General features: G+C 50.2%; 1 protein-coding gene across 1 annotated transcript in view; it reads left to right on the top strand.

The window, feature by feature from the left end:
- The first annotated feature begins 1213 nt into the window (after positions 1-1213).
- The window catches only part of SBK1 (SH3 domain binding kinase 1), a 47056-nt gene continuing 25712 nt past the window's right edge, over positions 1214-22557 (top strand). Inside the window, exon 1 of the mRNA XM_074346150.1 lies at positions 1214-2022. The gene's annotated coding sequence lies outside the window, so the exon portion shown is untranslated. The remainder of the gene's footprint in view (positions 2023-22557) is intronic.

Below are 22557 nucleotides of genomic sequence, written 5' to 3'. Positions count from 1 at the left end.
AAAACTCTACTCACTCTTGAAAACTCAGCTTAAAGACCTCCTCTGCTCCTCACTCTCTTCCTTAAATAGTTCGGCTAGTTCTTGCCTCTGAACCTTTGCACCTGCTCATCCCTCTTCCTGGACCTGTCCTCCTTCCAGGTCTTCTGGCTGGCTCCTCCTCCTGCTGGTCACAGCTCCAGTGCCACCTCCTTGGGAGGTCTTCCCTGAACATCCTATCAAACCATCTCCCCATCAGCCTCTCTCACATCTCCCTGTTTTATTTTTTCATAACACTTTTCACAAGCTGAATTTATTTTTCCTTTGTGTGTTGGTGCTTCCAGGGCCACTGTGAATGGCTGCGCATGTTGCAGATTGCAGAGGAGGTGATGGGGGCTGAAACCCAGCCTATGATCTATACTCTCAGCTGGTCTTAGCTGGGGGATGCCACACCTGCCTAGAGGGAATGCCTTTTCCTAATTTACACATCGGCACAAGATATACGAGCTTCAGCCCCAGTGGCCTCCCAGACAAGCCCACCAAGGTAGGTATGGTGTCCGCCCTCTTGAATGCTGTTTGCCCAGTGCTCAGGGCAGTGCCTAGCATGTAGCTGGTGCTCAATAAACAATTTTTGAAGCAAACAAATTCTACTCAGATTCCCCCTCTCCCATCCTCTTCCTATATTCAATAGAATACACCAGGGGCTGCATGTGGTCCATCTCTGGGTCCCATAGGGGCTGTGTGTAGTTCTTTTCAGTGGGTGGGTAGGTGGGGGTGTCCCACAGGAAGCCAGTGATGGAACTAGACCCAGAGTCGGTGACAGTAATTGTTTCTTAAGGGAACATGGAGGGGACCCAGGAGTGGGTGGGTAAGTGAAGGGGTCCTAGGGATGTTTCCTGGAGCTCAGAGCCCTGCCCATCCCAGGGGTGCTGCCCTGAGCCCCTAGTCTCCCCCGGCTCCCTGGAGATGCGCATGGCATGTTCAAGCGGCCAGGGCGATCTGACCAAGATCCAGATGCCTGTTGAGTGCTTCACAGACACGGGTGGCATCTGAGGGTCCGGTGGGAGGCAAGCCAGGCTCAGGCAGGGGTGGAATTCATATACCGCCTCCCTTCTCTCTGCTCCCGTGGCCACCCGCCCACGGCCTCCCAGCTCTGGCAGGGAAGGAGTTAACCTCCCGGCTTCTCTGCATGAATGTGGAGCTATTAATACCCACAGCCAAGCCGGTCTGCCAGAGCAGCCGCTGGAGTCAGAGGAGCAGGGAGCAGAGGGTGCTCCAGTCAGAGCCGGAGCTGCAGCCAGGGCTCCAGGGACCAGAACTTTTCTCGGGGACAGCGTGGGCACTGCACCTCACCTGGTCCTCGCCCACCTTTCACCTTCAGGTCCTGACCCTCCTCCCTCCTGGAGGCCACCCGTGCCACCCACCACCCCAGCAGGGGAGAACAAACTTTCTTAGGGAAACCACCTCCACTGCTGGGACGGGGAGGAGCAGACGGCTGGACAGACAGATGAACAGATGGACAGGGCATCTGCGAGCCTGTCCTCCCAGGCCTGCCTCTGAGAGTCAGCAGCAGAGTGAGCAGCTGAGGGGCCTCGGGCACCACGAGGGGCAGCGAGGGGCCCTGCCGGACCTTTGTCCACCGGCCAGCCACTTCTGAGTCCCGGTGGCTGGCAGCTGCTTCCCCAGGCCCAGCCCCGTGGCTGGCAGCCCTGCGGGTCAGGACAGCAGTTCCCATCAGCCAGAGCCACAGGCTCTTCCACCCACCGAGGCGACGGGTAACCTGAGTGAAAAGGCACAGGTGGCAGGTGGGCAGGCGCGGGGTCCTGAGGCCAATGGGCTACTGACCCTGGAGCATGCTGGCTCGGGGACCCCTGCCCAGACAAGGGACGATGCTGCTGAGGCCACCACCAGCCACCCCTGCCCCGTCCTGGAGCTGCCTCCAGCCTGGCCCCTGGGCTGTGGAACTGAGGATGTGCCAGCCTTCTGCTTCATCTGTTTCCACAAGGAGGAGGAGGAGGAGCTGCTGGAAGAGGTCCCACTGCAGAGGTCAGTGCTCATGGTGGGCAGTGGGTGGGCAGGGTGAGGCCACAGGGCTGGGATCAGGGCCCCTCAGGCAGTCCTGCTTCCGAGTTTCCCTGTCTGTCCACTCCTGACCACCCACTACCACCTCCCTGGTCAGACTCTCAGATCTCTCACCTGGGTGTCATCACAGCCTCCTCCCTGGGACCCTCCTATCCTTCCCGATTGTGGTCATGTTCCCCCCTGCTCAGAGTTCTCCATGGCTCCTGGCTCCCAAAGGATGAAGTCAACACTCAGGTCGGCATTCAAGGCTTGTGTGACCAGGCCAGCCCCACCCACCTCATCTTGCTCTGCTCTCTTGTATTCACCCCCAGACTTCCCATCCCCTGGCTCCCCTCCATCCAGGCCCAGCTGCAATACCTCCTCCTCCAGGAAGCCCTCTAGGGAGCCCCTGACCCTTCCCAAGCTGAGAGCCACCTTTCCCCCCTGCCCGGCACTGACACTTAACAGTGTTCAATTTTTGTTGAATGAATGAGTGGAAATGTCTGCACGTGCTTATGCATGTGTGTATGAATGTGTGGGTATAATAGAAAGTGAGGGGAGGGGAATGGAGGTTTGTGCGGCTGTATGATCGGGTATTTGGGGGTGAGTGTATGTGATTGTGAGTATGTGCATGTGTTTATGGCAGTGGGTGTGAGTTCTGTGTACTTCTGTGGGGGAGGGGTTGTGCACTGTGCTTAGGTTGGGGGTTCATGCCCTAGAGATCATTGTCCCTTTTGCCAGATCTCCCCACCCTCACCTTCAGGGAAACCCATGCCCCAGCCAAGTTCATTTCCCAAGCTGTGACCACAGACTCTGGGAATAGATGGAATGTCTGCAGGGGAGACAGGGGTCACCTCTGCTCCAGCCCAGCCCGCCCACGCCTCCATCACCGCCTGAGTCAGCACTGCCCTGGGTGGGGAGAAGGGCAGGCTCAGGGCCAGCCTAGGTGTGCCCTCCAGGCCCCTTGCTGGAGGGCGGGGATATGGGCTCCTGCAGCCTAGGACAGCTTCCTCCCTGAATCTCACTGTTGGACTTGGATCAGTCATTTCCCCTCTATGGGCCTCTGTCTCCTCCCCTGTGAAAGGGTGGGATGCTCCCTATATGGCTGTCAGCTCGTTCGGCAGTGACTGAACAGTCAGAGAGCACCAGGGCCCCAGCTCCCACGGGGTCCAGCCTGCTGGGAGACCTGCCAGCGAACAGATCAGTTTGGCAGAGTGGTGGGCGCCTTGGTGGGCGTGGGTGTACTGTGCTCAGGGAGTAAGGCTGGGGGACTGACCCACCTCTGCCCGCAGGAGCCCTAGGAGACCCTGCAGATCTGTCTTAAAGTATGGGTCCTCTTCCAGGTGGTGAGTGGAGTTTAAGAAAGGGCATTCCAGGCAGCAGGACGGGCAAGAGCAAAGGCTTGGTGGTATGACAAAGAAATTGTGTGGGCATGGTGGACATGGGTCTGGCAGGGGCACAGGGGCCAGATCACCAGGGGCCTTGACTGCTGAGCCAAGGACTCGATCTGTAAGCAATGGGGTGAGTGATGGGGAGGGCTTGAAGCAAAATGGGGCTGACTTACATGATTCCGTGAGATCACAGGTGTGGAAGTGTTTCTCAAACTCCTAAGCAATGAACTCCTAAGAGCATCACTGTTTTCACAACAGGAGCTCAAAATCCTTGTTGAATGAATCTGATGTGGGGAGACAGGACATTAGAATCACTGAGTTGACTATTTAAAAATACACACTTCTAGGCCCTGCCCTGGATACTTTGTGGCCTCAAGTGTTAGAGGGGATGGATGTGTAATTTTAATCAGTCCCTCCCCACCCACAGCAGCTTGAGCAAACCAGCCTTTGGGAAACCCCAGAATGAGATCAGGCAGCCAGGAGATCCTGCCCTCTTCCCTCATTCCCCCATCTCCCCCTCCAACTTTGGGGACTCCCCCTGTAGGGCATGCCCCTCTGCCTCCTGCCCTAGCGGTATGGTGGCCTGTGTTTACAGAACCCAGTCTCCTTTCCAGTTGGTGGGCGCTGGCCCTTTAAGACTTCAAGAGGGGACACCGCCAGGCTGGGCAGAGACAGTGACCACAGGTGCCAGGTGGTGAAGCTAAAAATACTGAGTGATGTGGATGCCCAGGCTACAGGAGCCAGGCAGGGCTAGCAGGGAAGGTGGGAGGGAAGGCTCCGGAGTGTTTCGTTCCTACTGGAGGAGGGGCAGTGGGCAGTGAGGTTTGGTGGGGTCACTTTGGGGGTTTAGAGGAGCCTGCCAGCCAGCCCCCCTCCTCCCAGCCTTTCTCCAGCCCCTGGAAGGTGCCAGGATTCACTCCCAATAGCTGCCGTCTTGAGCAGCCCCAGGGCATGCTAATTCTGCTGCATCCTGCTTCTCTGGGACTCTGGGGAAGTCATTTCTTCTCTTTGAGCCTCTGTAAAATTAAAGAATTGGACTTGCTTGGGCACCTTTAGGGACAGAGAAGCCATGTGGGGTGCAGACACCCAATTCACTCATTTGTGAATTCAACAAATTTTTCCTGAGTCCTCCTGGGGACTGGATGCTGAGGCCACTGCAATGAACAGGACACAGGCACTGCCTGGGAGGAGCCCAGTGAGGACATGCAGCACACAGGAAGGATTACAATGTGCTGTCACTGAGGTGTGAACATTGTGCCCTCAGCTTCTGTTGTGAGATGATGCAAGAAACTGCCCCACTGAGAACACGCCCGCATTTGATGAACACTTGTCAGCAAAAGCATCACCCAACAGCCACCGCCATCTGGTGCTTGATGTGTGTGAGTAACTAAGATGAGGCTCCATGCCTTAACAAACAGGCCCGGAACCGTGCGGCTTCACACCACAGAGCCTCCTGTCCTGCTCGTGGGAAGTCTAGAGGGGGCTGGGGTGTGGGGGAGACTTTGCTCCACTTAGTCCTTTGGGACCCAGGCTCCTCCCACCTTATGACTCTGTCATCATCCAGGGCCTCTGAATCCACTGCCAGATTCTCTGTATACAGATGAAGAAGAAAGAGGGTGAAGCTCACATGGGAGGGTTTTCTGAGCCAAAGCTGCAAGTGGCCTACTTCACTTCTGCCCACACTCCTTGGCTAGCGCAGCTGAGTGCAAAAGAAACTGGGAAATGTAGTCCTGTTGTGAAAATGACATAGCCGGTATACATGAAACTAGCCAGCACGACACAGGTGCCCAGCGTGTCCGTGGGAGATGCATCCATTCATTCTCTAAATTTCACCCAGCACCCTCAGTAGACTAGCACTAGAAATTGGATGGTGAAAATAGCAGTCCTACACTCGCTGGGCTTCCATCAAATGGGGGAGTCAAACAAAACACAAGTAAACCAGTAAACAAATGCGATCATCCCTGATCAAAACCCAGTGGTAAGGAAATGACCAGAGGGATGGTGGGGGAGACATCCACTTTGCATAAAAGGGGAAGGGGAGGTAGGGACAAGTCATCTGAGACCTCAAGGATGAGAAGGAGCTGGGCAGAGTTGGGGGAAGCACATTCCAAGCACAGAGAACAGAGAGTGTAAAGGCCCAAAGGCAGGCTGGAGTTTGGGGAGTGTGAGAAAATATCAGGTCAGCGTGGCTATTGCAGAGCGAATGATGGGGAGAGTGACATGAGTGATGGGGAGAGACAGGGATGGGCTGGATCACAGAGGTCTTGTGGGCCATGGTGAGGAGGATGGATTCTAGTCTGGAAAGAATTGAGAAAGCTTTAGAGGCTTTTAAGTCGGGGAAGCAATAAAATTTGATGGACATCTTCAGTGATCCCTTGGGCTGTTCTGGGGAGAATCCACAGCAGCCAGGCCAGAGTGGACTCAGGAAACCAGCATGGGGGTCGTGGTGATGATGGAGAAGTCACGACGTTGGCCTGGACCAAGGTGGACCTTGGAAATGGTGGAAATAGATGCCGTCTAGAAATATTTAAGAGACAGGGTTTGCTGATGGGTTAAAGGAAGAAGGGAGTGGGGAGGGTAGAGCTCAAAGTGGTAGAAAACATGCTTAGCATGAATGAGGTCCTGGGTTCAATCTCCAGTACCTCCTCTAAAAAAACTAACTAAATAAATAAACCCAATTACCTCCCCCCTACACACACACACACACACACACACACACACACACACACAAAACTAAAAAACTGAAAAAAAATTATTAAAAAAAAAAGGAAGAAGAGAATCAAGGATGCATCTGAGGTTTCTGAGTTGGGTAAGTGCGTGGAGGACAGGAAGTCTCAGGGGAGGGAAGAGGCTTGGTGGGAAACTCAAGAATTCGGCCACAGATGTTTTCAACACATGAAGCGCATGAGATGTCCAAGTGAAGATATCAAGTGAGGATTTAACACTGAGTCTGCAGCTCAAAGCTGGAGTCTCTTGGTTGGTGATAGGATATCACAGACACCAACCTGACTATGGCATTGAAACCCATGAGGTTGCACTGGAGGGAGCGGGGGAAAGGGGAGCTCCCAGGATGGAGCCCTGGGGAACTCCACACCTTTGAGGTCACGAGGAGGAGAAGCTGACAAGGGTGGAAGAGAAGTAAAGCAGGAGGAAAACCAGGGGTGTGGGCAGTCATGGAAACCAAGAGGAGAGAGAGGTGGACAGTTGGCTTCCAAGATGCCAAACAGCCAAGGAAAACGGGATTAGGTTCAGCAGCACAGACATTGAAAGTGACTTGGATAAGGACAGTTCATGGAGGTGTAGAGACACAAGCAGATGTGAGCAGAGACATCTGGTTAAAGATGGTGGATTGAATACACACATTTAATTTCTCCAGGTCCTGAAACCCCATTAAAAGGAAGTGAGTGGGGTTTTAATGCACACATATGAGTGTTTTGTTGCTGCTGTAAGAAACGACCACAAACATAGTTGTTGAAAACCAGACTGATCATCTTACAGACTCTGTCAGAAATCCAACACAGGTCTCCTTGGGCTAAAATCAAGATGTTGACAGGGCTGCTCTGGGAAGCCTCTTTCTGGAAGAACTTTCGGGAAGCTCTAGGGGAGACTCCATTTCCTTGTCTTTTCCAAGGTGCTGTTTTCCAGAGGGCCCTCTCCCTCCAGCAAGGTGGCATCTCTCTGGTTCCGCTTCTCCCATAATGTCTTGGACACACTGGGAAAGGTTCTCTGCTTTTAATGCTGCTAGTGGTTAGACTGGGTTTACCTGAGTAATCCAGGCTCACTCCCCGCCCTCCAGGTCCTTTAACCTTGATCACACCTGCAAAGTCTCTTCCTGCCACCTAAAGTAACATAATCCCGGGTTCTGAGGATTGGGAGGGGCCATTTTTCTGCCTCCCACAGTATGAATCAGCAAGAAATATTACATTGAAAACAGAGACAATAGCCACACAGTTTTAGAATCTAGAAAGCAGAGGAACGGGTGGTAAGCGGTGTAGTGTCAATGACCTTGCACCTCAAGTAAACTCTACGTTGGGCGTGAGAAAAACCAAGGGGCACCACAGTTTCCCTCTTCAAAACCCCGAAAGGCGCACGTATTAATGAACTAAGTACCCATGGAAATGGGAGTAAAGCTGGGGCCAAAAACAGGAGGACTGGTCTAAGAAGGGCGTTAAATCCTCAGATTTCCTTCTCCGTGCAGCACGGCTGGGCAGCGGCCCCTCCCCCACCCTGACAAAGACAGAAGGTTTATTCTGCAGAGAGGATAAAACACAGGGTCTCTGCACTGAGGACATGGCACCGTGAGGGTGAGGGGGGAGATCTGCACCCGACTGGTGGGATTATTTGGATATTGCATCCTGAATGTGGGGAGCCCTGCCCCCGCCCCCATCACCTTGGGGCCTTCTTCCCCCACTAGGCTCCCAGAACGCTGAAGTCTGGTCTCAACTCTCCAGGCAGGACACTGCCCAGCTCACTCCCTTCAATCTCTGAATATATTAACGATGGGTATTTTGTTCTTGCCGTTCTCTCCTTTCCTGTTTTAATTTTCTTCTCTCCTTGCATGGTTTGTTTCCTCCAAAAATTTTTTTTTCCTGTTTGTATTAGTTCTTTTATCTTAGAGTCCAACTCTCCAAGAAAATGACACCTAAATAGGTTGGCATCGAGGATTTCCCACTGAAACAGCCCAACTCGAATTCTCTACATTAACCCCCTGAGTCAGCCCAACTTCCCAACTTGCTTGGATAAATTGTATTTTCATATTCTTTAATCAAGGCATAATTATAGCAAAATGCAAAGGCCTTAAGTGGTCAGTTTAATGAGTTTTGACAAATGTAGACGCCTGAGTAACCCACACCTCAATCAAGATATTGCCATGGGAAGTAACATACTCAGAGTTTTAGCATGCCCCGGTCAATACCCACCACGCACACAGGCAACCACCATTCTATCAGCTCCTCAACTCTCTTAACTATGAGCTGATAACCAGGGACCATCAACATTTGAAAAAAACCTCCAATACATGGGGCAGAACAAAAACAGAAAAAGAGAATTTGGAGGAAACATAATATGCAGGGAAAAGAAAACTTTAAGACAAAACTATTATTACTATATTCAGAGATTTAGGAAAATATATTGCAACTATGAAACAAAAACTAGATGATTTTGAAAGAAAAAACCTCTAAGCATGAACAAAACAATTCTTAAAAATTAAGAATATCATGGGGATGCGGGTATAGCTAAGTTGTAGAGCCCATGTTTAACGTACACAAGGTCCTGGGTTCGATCCCCAATACCTCAACCAAAAACAAAAACAAAAGAAATAAAGTTGTAAATTAAAAAAAAAAAGAATATCATAGCAGAAATGGAAAATTTATTTAAAAGAGTTAGGACAGGAGTCAGCAAACGACAGCCTGTGGGCCAAATCCAGCCTGTCGCCTGTTTTTTAAATAAAGTTTTATTGAAACACCGCTACACCCATTCATGTACTGCCTATGACTGCTTTCACATTGGTGAAACTTCCAATCCTGAATTTCCAAACTGAAAGGACCCACTGTGCCCAACCAAAGGATAAAAATAGACCTACAGCGTTAAATTTAAGAACACAGGGACAAGAAGATAATTCTACCAGATTCTACAAAGGATCAAGAAACAGAATGGCATCAGACTTCTCAGTAGCAATTTTGGAAACCAGAAGTCAATGGAGCAGTTTTCAAAAGTATGAAAGAAAGTTATTTTCAGCCTAGAATTCTACACCTAGCCAAACCATTAATAAAGTAGAAAAAAAGATATTTTCAGATTTACCAGGGCTCAAAAAAGTTATCTCCCACACACCCTTTCTTAAGAAAGCTACTAGAGGATGTGTTCCACTAAAACAAGGGAGTAAACCAAGAAAGAGTAGGACTTGGGATCCAGGAAACAGGGGAGCCAAAACAAGAGAGAGGGAAGGGCATCTCCCAGATGTTGGTGAAGGGAGCTCCCAGGGCAGCGCCTCTGGGCAGCAGGCCTAGAAGACAGGCAGTTCACATTGGCATAAGTCAGAAGGTTCTAGAAAAGATTTCTTCAAGGAGATGAAACTGATAGACTACCTAATGTATTTAAATGTCTGTGAGATTTACACAACTAAGACAGAGTGTGGGTTAAATTAGACATAAACACCTAGAAAAACAGGGCCTACCCCTAAGAAAAGACTTATTAAACCCAGGAAATAAAACTTTTGGGCAGAAAAGGGAAATTAAAATTTTTTAACTTCTGCTCTAAGACACTATTAAGAGAATAAGAAAATAAGCCAGAGAATGGGAGAAAAATATTTGCAAGAGTCGTCTGATTCTGGTATAGAACCGTATAACTGATAAAGGACTGTTAAACAAAGTGTACAAAGAACTCGTAAAACTCAACAATAAGAAAATTAACAGCCCAATTTAAAAAATGGGCCAAGGATCTGAACAATCACTTCACCAAAGATGAAATACAGATGGCAAATAAGCATATAAAAGATGCTCAACATCATATGCTGTTTGGAAATAGCAAATTAAAACAACAATGAGATATCACTACACACTTACTAGAACAACTAAAATCCAAAACACTGACAGCGCCAAATGCTGGGGAGGATATGAAGCAACAGGTATTCATTGCTGTGGGGATGCAAAATGGTACAGTCACTTTGGAAGACAGGCTGGCAGTTTCTTACAAAGCTAAACACAGTCTTACCTACCATCCAACAAATAGCATTCTTTGGTATTTACCCGAATGAGTTGAAAACTTACGACTGCACAAAAACCTGCACATGAATGTTTATAGCAGCTTTATTCATCATTGCCAAAAACTTGGATGCATCCAATATGTCCTTCAATAGCCAATGGATAAACTATGATATAGCCATACAACGGAATATTATTTAGTGATAAAAAGAAACGAGCTACCAAGTCACAAAGAGGAATAGAAGAATCTTAAGTGCATATGGCTAGGTGGAAGAAGCAAATTCGAAAAGGCTACCTACTACACGACTTCAAATATATGACATTCTGAAAGAGTCAAAACTATAGAGACAGTAGAAAGATCAGTGGTTGCCAGAGGCTTGTGGGGAGGGAGGAGGGAAGGATGAATAGACAGAGCACAGGGGATTTTTAGGGCAGTGAAACTATTTTGTATGATACCGTAATGGTGCGTCTATGACTATGCATTTGTCAAAACCCATAGATACACAACAGAGTGAGTCCTCATGTAAACTATGGACTTTAGTTAATGTTAGTGCATCAGTATTGGTTCAGCAATTGTAACAAGTAAACCACAATAATACAAGATGCTAATATAGGGGAAAATGAGGAGGGGTGTACATGGGAACTCTCTGTACTTTCTGCTCAGTTGTTCTATAAACCTAAAACGACTCCAAAAAAATAAAGTCTATGATAAAGAAGAAAAAAAAGGGAAAGAGATCATAGTATTCCACTGAAAGTTGTAAGTAATGTTTCCACAATATGTAAACACTACCAATCTTCTTTTTTTAATTGAAGTATTGTCAGTTTACAATGTTGTGTCAATTTCTGGTGTAGAGCATGTTTCAGTCATACATAGACATGTATATATTCGTTTCCATATTCTTTTTCATTAGAGGTTACTACGAGATATTGAATAGAGTTCCCTGAACACTACCAATCTAACCAATATTACGATGCAACCAATATTATGATGTTCTGGGTGGGTGGGAGACAGGAAGTGGAGGGGAATTGACATCAGGGAGCTAAATCCTCATCTTCCAAAGTGGGAAATAGAGAGGTAAAGCCTAAAACTAGAAAAAGCAGAACCTAAAACATGCTGTGAAGGAAACGTAGGGGTGAAAACTACTAATAATTGGAAACTGTTGTCCCTAAGAAATGGGAAATGGGAGTGGGGGGCTGCCCATGGTTCTGGATTCTGAAATGTGAGCATGTTTAATGTAAATAAAAAATTAAAACCATATTTACAAAAGGAAAGTGGAACTAGCCATGAGAACCAAAGAGAAAGTGGGAGGTCGTAGAGGAAGATTTACTGTGCAGAGGGTCGAAGAAAGGGATGGAGACACGTGGTGAAGGGGAGAGGTGATCCTGGAGAAAGGAGGAGCGGGTGCAGGGGAGTCCTGAAGAAACCAGGGCCCCAGAGAGGGGATGGCCTCAGGAGAAAGGCGTCCTCCTGCTGAAGAAGTTGGAAGGAGCTGGGGGAAGTTCGTGCTTTGATGGCGGGAGCCAATGGAACTGAATCTGATCCATCTGTTTTCTCAGTGGCATGGAGCCACAGTTTGAGGGGAGAGGAGAAGGTGGGGAGGGTCTTCCAAGACCTTGCCATTCAGAGCTGGGTGCCCAGACCAGCAGCATCAGCACCACCTGGGGGCCGGTTAGAAGTGCAGCATCTCAGGCCTCACCCAGATCCTTAGGAGATTCACAGCAAATTCAAGCTTGAGAAGCATTGCTCAGAGACAGTGAGGGAAAGCAACGGGCAGGCATCGTGGGGTTGTGGACCAGCGGTGGGTGTCCCTTTGGGACCATGAAAGGAAACTTCTGGCTTGGTGTGGGACCCTCTGGGCAGTGCTGGCTTGTGCAGCACAGGCACAGAGCAGGTGATGGTTGGCATTTTGCCAGGCAGGTACTCCACAAGAAAGCCTGGCACAGGAGTGAGGGGGTTCCAGGGAGCAGCCATGGCGATGGTGTGCAGAGCCCAAGCAGGGAAAGGTGGATAGTCATGGCAGAAGGGGTTGATGGGCAGTGAGAAAGTGATGGGGGCAGTGGATGGGTGGCCTTAAAGAGAGCACAGAGCTGTTGCTTGTGGATACCAGAGCAAGGGATGAAGAGGCTGGAAGGGGGAAAGGTAGAGGGAGATAATCAACACAGAGATCTCAGAGAGGGTGGTCGTTGCGGTAATTACAAGGCATGGGCTGTGAGCCTAGGAGCTGGGGCAGAAGGGAGCGGAGAGGGTTAAGGTGACAGAAAAAGCCACGGACCCAAGAGGCCTGCTGTAGGCTGTCTGAGATCTCCTCTGTCCTATCCTCTGAGGTTTGTACCCTGGAAGTGTAAAGATGGTGAGAGAAGAGACTGAATCATTTGCTCTGGGCGTGGCCTGGGCATAAGAATTTTTGAAAGCTCTCCAGTAGTTTATAATATGCAGTAGAGTTTGAGAACCACTGGAGTATGCAGAGACCAAGGCTCTGAGAGAGAGAAAGATACACAGGGAAGAAATGAGAAGGTACCTGGAGAAAGGGTCCTTGAGAGGAGCAGCTGGGTAGGGACTGCGTGTCCTGGGCTGTAGGTGAGAAGATGAAGATGCGGTGGTCTTCCCTGGGAGACCTGGATAGTAAATGTGTGCGTGCCCGTGCGTGCGTGCGTGCGTGCGTGTGCGTGTGTGAGAAAGACAGGCAGAAACCGAGAGACAGCGAGGTCAGCGCCAGGGTAGCCCATCGTCTGTCCAGCACTGCGGCGGACCGGCCGCTAGAGGGAGCACCGCGCCCGCACATGCGGGGATGGTCCAGCAGGTTTCCTCAGTGAAGCTTCCAGCATCTTTCTGACAATTTCTATATTCAAAGTTCAGATTCTGCAGTCACACACCCCTGGGTTTAACTCCAGGTCTCACTACCTGTAGGCTGTGTGAACTTGGCCAGTTACCCAACCGCTCTGTAACCCAGTTTCGTCAGCGGTACAATGGGCAGAGAGATCATTCTCACTTGAGATGGTTCAGAGGCTGAATGAGGTCAGGCGTGTGAAGCACTGCGCCACACTGGGGAATGGCTAACCCGACCCGACAGTGGAGGAGGTTTTGCCACTGCTTCTGTTTCTACTTCTCCCGCAGTCCCTCAGCCCAGACCTGCCCAGCCTAGACTCAGGATGAGAAATAGGGGTGGACCTCTGGATTGGGGGAGAGCAGAGGCTGGGTTGGGGGTTTTGGAGCAAACCTCACTTTGTGGCTCATTCCTGGCATGGTGTCATCCTTCTGACCTCAGGCCTTCCTCACCTCCTCCAGGTGCCCAAGGGACCAGCAACTGCCCTTGCCTGGCAACCACATCATCCCTGGAGCAATGTCAGTACCTGGTACCCACAGCAGTACCTGGCTATGAGGGGGTAGATGCACTCCTTCCCAGCTCCTGCCCAGCCCAGCCAAGAGCTGACTTACGAGGCCGCACCCCAGGTGGTGTCTGCGATCCCAAATTTGCCAAGACCCCAGGTTGTAGGGGTTGTAGTAAGCAGAAGGCCCACAGAAGCAGTTCCTCTGTCCTGTTCATGGTCCACAGAAGGGTATAGCCTGCCTGACCTTTTTTTTTTTTTTTTTTTAATGACTTGCCAATATTTTAAAAATTAGGGCATTGCACCTTAGGATCCAGATTTCCAACTTCTCTTGAAGAATTGGAAGCTCTGAAAACCTGAGTTCATATTCGCACATGTCAGTAACAGGTCACAGGTAACAGGTCACAGGAGAGGACCATTCAGATGAGCCAGTGCTCTCCAGCTCACCACTGTCCCACCCGGGCCATGTGCCCTATTCACAGCCCCTCCCTGGCCCCCACAAGCATCTCAGTCTGCAACCCTGTGAAGGGAGAACTATACCAAAGAGGGTTCATGTAAACAGGTCCATGTTGCAGCCATTGGCCCAAGGCAGGCATAAATGCAGAGGTAGAGGGGTGGGGTGCCCCAGAAATGTGAGCTAACTCCCAGGGTCAAGGAATCCTGGGGGCCAGAGAGCTGCTTGCTGTCCTCAGGCATTTGTGGAACTTCACGGTCCAGGGGCCAAGAGCAAACTGCACACACACACATACACACACACACACATGCACATACCACTCCATTATCCAGTCTGTCAGCAGATCTTGCCACTTCTCACCTCTTTTTCTACTGTGTGGCCTGTTGTTCTCTTCTCTCACCTGGCTAGGTACAGGAGCCTCCTCACTTCTGCTCTTGCTCTTGTAGTCTGTCTTCCCCACAGCAGCCAGAGGGAACCTCTTAACACCTACAAAGTGCCTCATCCCTCCACTGCTCAAAACCCTCCAAGGACTCCCATTCCACTCAGAGTCAATGAAAAAAAGCTTACAGTGGCCCTGAATGAACTGTCCCCATCACCTCTCTTCTCCTCCCATGCTCCATCAGCCTCCACATTGTTCTGAGCATCCCAAGCACATACCCTGACCTCAGGGCCTTTGCACTAGCTGTTCCCTCTGCCTGGCCCACTGTACTTCTCCTCTCTCCCCATATCTGCATGGCTCCCTTCCTCCATCACTTCCTTCAAGCTTCTGCTCAAATGTATCCTACTCTGTGAGGACTTCCCTATATGCCCTGTCTCCTCCCTGCTTTATGTCTTCCCTCACACTAAGCCCGGGAAGTAGAACCATTTACTCGTGAATCCTGTTTATTGCCTTCTCCCCTCACTACCATGGATGAGGGAAGGGATTTTTCTCTGTTTGATTCATTGCAAACAGCACCTAGCCTATAGAAGGCATTCAATACTATTTGGTAATTGAATTAATGAATGAACGAATGAATGAATATGAGAAATGAGGGCAGTAACAGAAGTAAGCAAAGTGGCTTGAGGACTCAGACTGCGTGTGTCATGCAGAGTGTGACCAGCGTCCCCGCGCTGGGCCCCAAACTTGGGCTTTGCTGCTCTGTGGTTGGCATCTTGCAATTTTTAATCGTTTCATCTTTGAAGTGTGACTGAGGTCTGATGGGACAATGAAGTAGGTACAGTGATCAATCCCACTCCTCACATTACCTGGATGGGGTCTTGGCCACGCACTCCTTCCTCCCGCCAATCATCACTGCTGTCCTTTGTCTGGCAGCGGCCCGGGTGCAGGCAGGCTCCATGTTGGATGTTCATCGAGGTGGCCCCAGGCACCCTGAGGGTCTGCACCAGCCCCAAGAGCATCCCCGTGCCCACAGGAGCATGACATTAAATAGCAAATGCAAAACACCATGGCAGGCTGAGAGACCGGCTTGGGTAGAAAGGGAAAGCTTTTGTTCTGCTTCCTGAACAAGAGGGCCCCTCCCCCATTGGGTAGCTGGCCCTGGTGTCAAGGACGCATCCCTCACAATGGCAAGTGCTGTAGCCAAGGGCGCTGCTGTTGTTGTTGTTACTCAAGACCCCGTGATGAGAGGAAAACAGGGCCAAGCAAGAGAAAGCCCCCAGGCTCCTGGGCCAGCTGCTGGCCTCCCAGGGGACCAGCCCAGGCCTGGAAGAGAACATTCCTCTGCCCTCCCCACTACCTGCCTTGCATCTGTGCCGTGAGCGTGAGCAGTGGGCTGAGAAGGAGCCTGGCCATGGCCCTTCCTCTCGGCCTCAGTCGCCACATCTGTGAGCTGGGATCCCTCTGGCAGTGACAGCGAGTGCTTTGTCAGCTTAAACCTGGGGGATGTGTGGGTGGCAGTCATGGTTCCCAACCTGTCACAGGGGTTGTCGTGGCTGCTCTGTAGGGTCCCTGGGTCAGGGCTCGATTTCTGCCCCCATGCCCTAAAATGTTCAAAGGGTAATAAATATAGCTTTAACCCCTGAGGGATGGGTAACAGGGGACCAGGCCTCGGAGGTGACTTCAACCCAAGCATCAATAGCATACATGGCCCTGGTGAGGACGCCAGACCCTTATGGTAACTTTAGACCAGACCCTGGGGGTGGCTGTAGACCCTGAGGGTCACTGCAGGTCTTGGTATTGGCCTCAGTGGCCTCAGAGCCCATGAGTGACTGCAGATCTGGTGACACTGGGGTGGCGCCAGGCACTTCATCCCCCCTCCCTCCGTCCTGCCTAAGCCCCCATCTCTCCCCAGCCGCTAGAATTTGAGCCATTCTCCAGGATCCACTTAATTAGCCAAGCTCATTAACTCCCACGGGCTTCTCCTCCCCACCTAATTAACTGACTTAATTAGGGCTTGCAGGCCTGGCTCCACCCAGCCCCCTCCTGCTCCAACCCTGCCCACCTCCTCCAGGCCCCTGGCTCAGTCAAGCCTCCAGCAGCCTGGGAAGGGATGAGGGTGGGGCCTGGCCCTTCCAACACTGCAGGCCTCCACCCTGGGTCCCTCTGTCCAGGCCCAGGCCCAGAGCTTTGTCCCTCTCAGGCAGCAGCCCACAGGCAGAGGAGTGGAAACTGAGATAGAGAGACAGGTGGGGAGAGGGATGGAAACGAGATATGGGGAGTCAAGTGAGAGGAGGAGGTGAGGGCTCTTTGGGACAGATGGGCTGGGCAGCGGGGTGGTTAGGGGCCTGGATGCTGGAGCCTGCCTGGGTTCCAGCCCCAGTTAGCGTGTGAACCTTACAACTCCTCGCCTCCCTGTGTCTCGGGACCACAGTGATAGTGCACCCACACTGTAAAGTCCTTGTGAGGCTTAAACGAGTTAATATATGTAAAACGCTTAGAACCTGGCCCACTACAGATCTGTGTTTGTTAAATAAGTGGGTGGTAGAAATGGACCAAGTGTCCCTGCGGGTGAGGGGCTGCAGGAACGGAGAGGACAGCCAGAGGGTGGTGTCCCCAGGGGTCAGGGAGACCCCCAGGCAAGTTCTGGGGTGCCAGCAATAGACTGGGCCTGGAAACTCCACAGGAAGCTGCCATCTGGGAGGGAATCTTGGCTGGGGAGAGGTTAAAGGGACAGGTGGCAAGAAGGATACATGACACAGTATCCTGCTCCTACTCCAGGGTGTAAGAGGCTGGCCCTGTTAGTTCAGGACCTCTATGCTCTGTGCCTCAGTTTCCCCATGGAGGGGAAGGCCTAACCTTGTGGAAACACCTGGCACATCTTAGATGCCTAATAAATGTCCAAAGACTCATCCCTGAGAAGTGAGGTAATATGAAAAGGTGCTCAACAACCTTCACCTCCTCTGGGACCAAAGTAAAGAAAATGGGTGGTGCCAGCAGCAGGCAGGTTGTGGGTTAGATGTAAGATGGAACTTCTGGGATTGAGAAGTACAAGATCCCGAAGGTGGGAAGGAGAGAAACTGTCTGGGCTGCTCAGTGGGCTCCAGGGGAGAGATGGCCAATCAGCAATAAGCAGGAAGGAGTGAGATGGGGCCCTGAACACTAGGGTGGCCCTTTACCTACTTAGCTCAGAGTTTGACATTTGTGGGTGTGATTAGTTTAGTGTCTCCCCTACTAGACTGGAAGCTCCCAAAAGTAAGGATTGTCTGTTTAGCCCACCCTTTTATCCTGGTGCCCTCATACAGTAGGTGCCCAGGAATAAGTGAATTCATGCATTTGTGCCTTGGCCAGGAACCCAGAGGTTCCTGATCCTTAAAGAAGGGGCCCCATGTGGCACCCCAGGCACCCACCCTGCATGTTCGGCTCTGAACCACCCCCAGCTCCTCAAAAACAACCACCCTTTGAGGGCAGGAGCTGGACTCCAGAGATTCCAAACTCCTGCTCCTGGTGGGCTGGGCTCTGCCTGAGAATCCCCTTGTACAGCCTGGGATGCTGAGGAATAGTGATTATGGGGGAGAGGGGAGGACTTTTCATTTACCCCTGCATTTTTTGTTGACTTTTTTTTTTTTTTTTTTTTTTTTTTGGTGATGGGAGGTTTGTTTGTTTGTTTTAAGGGAGGCACTGGGGATTGAACCCAGGACCTCATGCTCACTAGGTGTGCACTCCCACTGAGCAATACCCTCTCCCTGCATTTTTAAACACTTTAGAAACCCACATTTACAAACAGTGTAAAGAGCTTGGGGTTGGAAGTGACAGAGACCCAAGTCTAACTGGGTCCAATCACAAAAAGGACTTTATTTGGTTACACAGCCAAGAAGTCCAGAATCTTCAGGCATGGCTAGATCCAGGGGCTCAAATGATGGCACAGGGATTCTGACGCTCTCCGTCTCTTGGCTTTGCTGTGTTGGCTTCACCCTCTGGAAGGTTCTCTCTGGTAGAAGCAACTCCAGGCTTACATCCCACCCTCTCTCAGTGCAATGGAAAGAGAGTTCTATCCTATTGGCCTGCCATGGGGCAAAGACCCATCTCAGAAACAATCCCTATGGCCAGGGGGCTGGTAGACACTGACTGGTGGGAGCTGTGTCATAAGCCTAGAGTAGAACAGGAGAGCCCCACCTTCAGAACCTCTAATGAATAGGAAAGGGTATGTCAAGGAATGTGAGTCCCCAAAGGAAAACTGGGGTTCGGTTGCTAAAAATGGGGGACAGATGATGCTGTGTAATGGAGTTCCACTCCTCTTGGAACAGGTAGGCATCACTCCAGCCCCAGGACCCCGTTCTCAGTGCTGGTTATTTGTGGCAGACACTGTCCGTTCCCCACCCATATCTCCTGGGCCCCTTCCCAATTTCTACTTGCCAGCATCCTCACCTCTTTTCTCCAGGGCTTGCTCTGCTCCAGGTTGTTCTGCCCACATCCGCAGCGCTGCCTGCACCCCGCACCCAGCAGCTCTCACCGATGACTGACAGGAGCTGGGATATAATACATGTTCAGGGTATGTCAGTTCTTGTCCTACACGGATAACTTGCTTGATGGCACACCCCTTTTCACTGCCCTCCTCTCTCTCTTCTCTACCCCATCAGATCACCTCCCAAAAACCAACCTGATCTCAAATCCCTGTCTCAGGGTCTGTTTCTGGGAAACCCAAACTAGGACATCCTTAAAGCCAGCCCCCTAGGGGTATGGACAAGACAGCACTTGTTTCCTTCCAAATGTCCTCATTCCTGGGGCTGGCTTTGATGACCCATACCCAAGGAAGGAGTGGGCACTGAACAGGCTCTGTGTAGTCTTGTCTCTGGTCTGAGGATTCCAAAGGATGCTCCCTGGTCCCCTGCAATAAGTGTGGCAGGGGAGAGCCAAGTCCTCTCAGATCCTCACTCTACAACTTCCCAGAGAAACAGACACATCCAGCCCTAAAGAGCCCAGGCATTCAGAACCACCATGAGCAGTCAGTACAGGGGGCTGGCAGCCAAGGAGCCAAATGTACTACCCATCCCCACGTTCCTAGGAGAGGAAGAGATGGGATCATTAAGATCATCATTTCTTAGACCTAGCTTTAGAAAACATAGAATCACACCATGAAAAAGTTATCTTCTTCTCTCTCTTTCTTTTTAATGGAGGTACTGGGGATTGAAACTGGGAACTTGTGCACGCTAAGCACGTGCTATACCACTGAGCTATATCACCACCCCCTCTTTGTTTTTTTAAGATACCGTTTAGAAACACTTCCGCTGAGTACTTTAAATTATTTTGAAAAAGTGAAAGAAAATAAAGTGTAACCCTGTGCGCATTCACAGCTAGAATCAATGTTAACATTGTATCATATTTGTGTCAGATATTTTCAATAAAAAACCATGACAGATAAAGATGAATTCCCATGATCTGCCCCAGCCCCACTCCCATTTCCTGGATACCATCCCCCAGGGCAACCACTCCAGATAGTCTTCTCAAATCAGTTGGCATGCTTTCAGCTGCCAGGAAGAGAATTCCCTTCAAAGCAGTGCCAAGTACAACTGAGCAGCTCTGCGGTGTCATCTAGAAGCAGGTTCCTCCCTCTCTGCACTGCCATCACTCTGAACTTCCCATTGCTGGTGGCATCCTGCTGGCCACAGTCACAGAGTTGTATTTTGACACGGGAGGTGGGGATCCCAACAGGACTTTTGCTGGAACACTGTGTTTCTCACAGAATATATTCTTCAAAAAAGTATTGAGAAACTCAAAGATCCATCGCTTCCAGCTGGTGTACGTCCTGGGCTGCCCCACCGTCTGCTTTCTGATTCATCATGCATTCTGGTGGACTCTTGGTTTTCTTTATCAGTTATCACTTGAACTGTGTTTCCCAGCAGCCTAGCATGCTCCTGCTCCTGGCTTTGAGAAGCTTCTGTACTTTTGCCTAAAATGTCACTGTCTTCAGTGTCCTAAGCCAGATAGGTTCCCTGAGCTGCTCAGTCACCAGTGCCACCAGGGTCCCTGATCATGCTGCATGAGCCGGTCACTAGGAGCAATGGCATAATGGTGGCCATCTGGGGGAAGAGATTATTCCTGTACAACAAGACCACTGTAATGCAGACCAGCAAGCCAGGAACGTCTCCTTCCTGTCATGACTGGGGACAGGAGCCATAAGGGTCATCACAGAACACAGCAAAATGCCATCAGTGTTCCACTGATGGAGACTGTCAGTATGGCCAAGATAATGTCTTTTTTTTTTAAAGATCTTTTTATAAGTTTGATGTATAGTTGATTTACAATGTTGTGTTAGTTTCAAGTGCGTAGCAAAGTGATTCAGTTATATATATACATATCTATATCAAAAATTCTTTTCCAGATTCTTCTCAATTATAGGTTATTACAAGATATTGAATATAGTTCCCTGTGCTATAGGGTAGGACCTTGTTGTTTATCTATTTTATATATAGTAGTGTGTATCTGTTAATCCCAAACTCCTAATTTATCCCTCCCCTCCAACAATGTCTTAACAGAGCACTTTCAGTACAGCCGGTAGAGTTACTCAAACTCATAAAATCTGAAACATTATGATACATAGATTCTAGAAAACAGGGACTCTATTGTGATTCTTTCCCTGCTCCCCGAAACTGTAACAGAAACTTCTGACCCATCAATGAATAGAAAATGCAGCCAAAGGGAAAGTATATAATAATCAAAAGTCCTGGGGTTCCTGGTTTCATGTGCTTCCCTGTGCACAGGAGCAGCAACCAGCTGCCCAGAGAGCATGAGGACATGTCAGCATTGGAGAGGGGTGTGGGCAGGCAGAGGACTCTAAATAGAGATCTCGGTCTTGCAGTGTTTGTTCTGTGCCACTCTGGAGGTCATGGTCAAGTTTCCTCTTTTGTCTTCTGCTGTCCAAATCACACCCATCAAGACCCTCTCTTGGAAAGGCAGCATTTGCTCTGGATACAAAACTCTGAGCTGGCAAGAGTGGGTTATCTCTGGCTGTCAAGGAAAAAGGACTACAGCATTACAAACAGCTGCTTTAGTTCCTGTGTTCTGATACATTGTCCTCCAAGAAGCTGGCCAAGATGGGGTCAGATATGCAAGCGATTTGTTGGGAAAAATGCTTGGGAGGGAAACTAAGAAAGGATCCAGAGGAGGCTGGGAGAACCATCAGACTGCAACAGGTCCAAGATTTGGAAAAGGGAAAGAAGGAAGGAAGATGGGATAGGAATAGTCTTAGACTGCAGTGCAATAACGTTAAGAAAGTTTCAACAAAGCCAGTGGGGAGCCCTTGATCCCAAGTTGCCCATCAGAGAAGCCCTGTGTCTCAAAGGAACTGGGCGAGTTAGTCTCTGCTGCGCTTAATCATGGCTGGGATGGGCTAGAGGGAAACAAAGGAGCCTCCTCTGTGAAACTTCAGTCTCCACAGCTGCTGCCCTCAACAGTCACCTTCCCTACAGACAGAGATATGGGCGGTGCATTTTCACGGCTGCCACATCCCACCCTTTGTGCAGCGCAGTTCCCCTGTGGATGCCGTGAGCCTCTCTTTTTAAGAAGAAACTTTGAAGAGGGAGGTTAGTAGAACGAACTACAGCTCCCCTCTCCCCTGCTGCACTTGATCTCAGGGACATAACTGGTACTCATCCCTTCTCCCCTCCACTATCCATTCTCAATTATCCACAACTGGCACCTTGGCAGGTCTTGATGGGTCACTGGGCAGTGCTGAGGGGTCTAAACTCTTGGTCATCGTAACCAATGGATCCCTGGGCTCCATGTGTATTTCTCTCTGTGCCAACCTTGTAAAAGCAGCCCTACCTTCTAATAACTGATCAGGGTACTTCTAGTAACTTCTAGTAACTGATCAGGGTCAATTACTGCTGTCAGGACACTGACTCCTCTTTTTGCCCGCTGGTCCCAGAAAACATGGAGTCTGCAGTGTCCTGGCAGTCTCCATAGCTTAAATTTTAACGGGACCCTTGCTATGTCCCCTGGTAAGATTGTGCCCCCTTTGGGGACCAGGACTTCCCACCCTGCAGAGCTCAGGGTGGGGGGATTTGATTACCCACAGTGCATGTTGGCAAACCTTCATTAATCAAAACCCCAGTTAAAGATTCAGGGAAGGCTGCTGCAGAAAGTGACCTTGAATGGCACTTGATAACCATGGCTGGGAGCATTACAAGGCCTGATTTGCCCTCTGCCCCTCTCTAGACCTCAGTTTCCTCATCTGTAGAAAGAGGACTTGCTCTCTAAATTCTAATGTTCTGG

Source organism: Camelus bactrianus, chromosome 18 (assembly GCF_048773025.1).
Source record: "Camelus bactrianus isolate YW-2024 breed Bactrian camel chromosome 18, ASM4877302v1, whole genome shotgun sequence".
In the NCBI taxonomy this organism is placed as follows: domain Eukaryota; kingdom Metazoa; phylum Chordata; class Mammalia; order Artiodactyla; family Camelidae; genus Camelus; species Camelus bactrianus.
The sequence above is the reverse complement of the archived record's forward strand: the minus strand, read 5'-3'. Positions and strand labels throughout refer to the sequence as shown.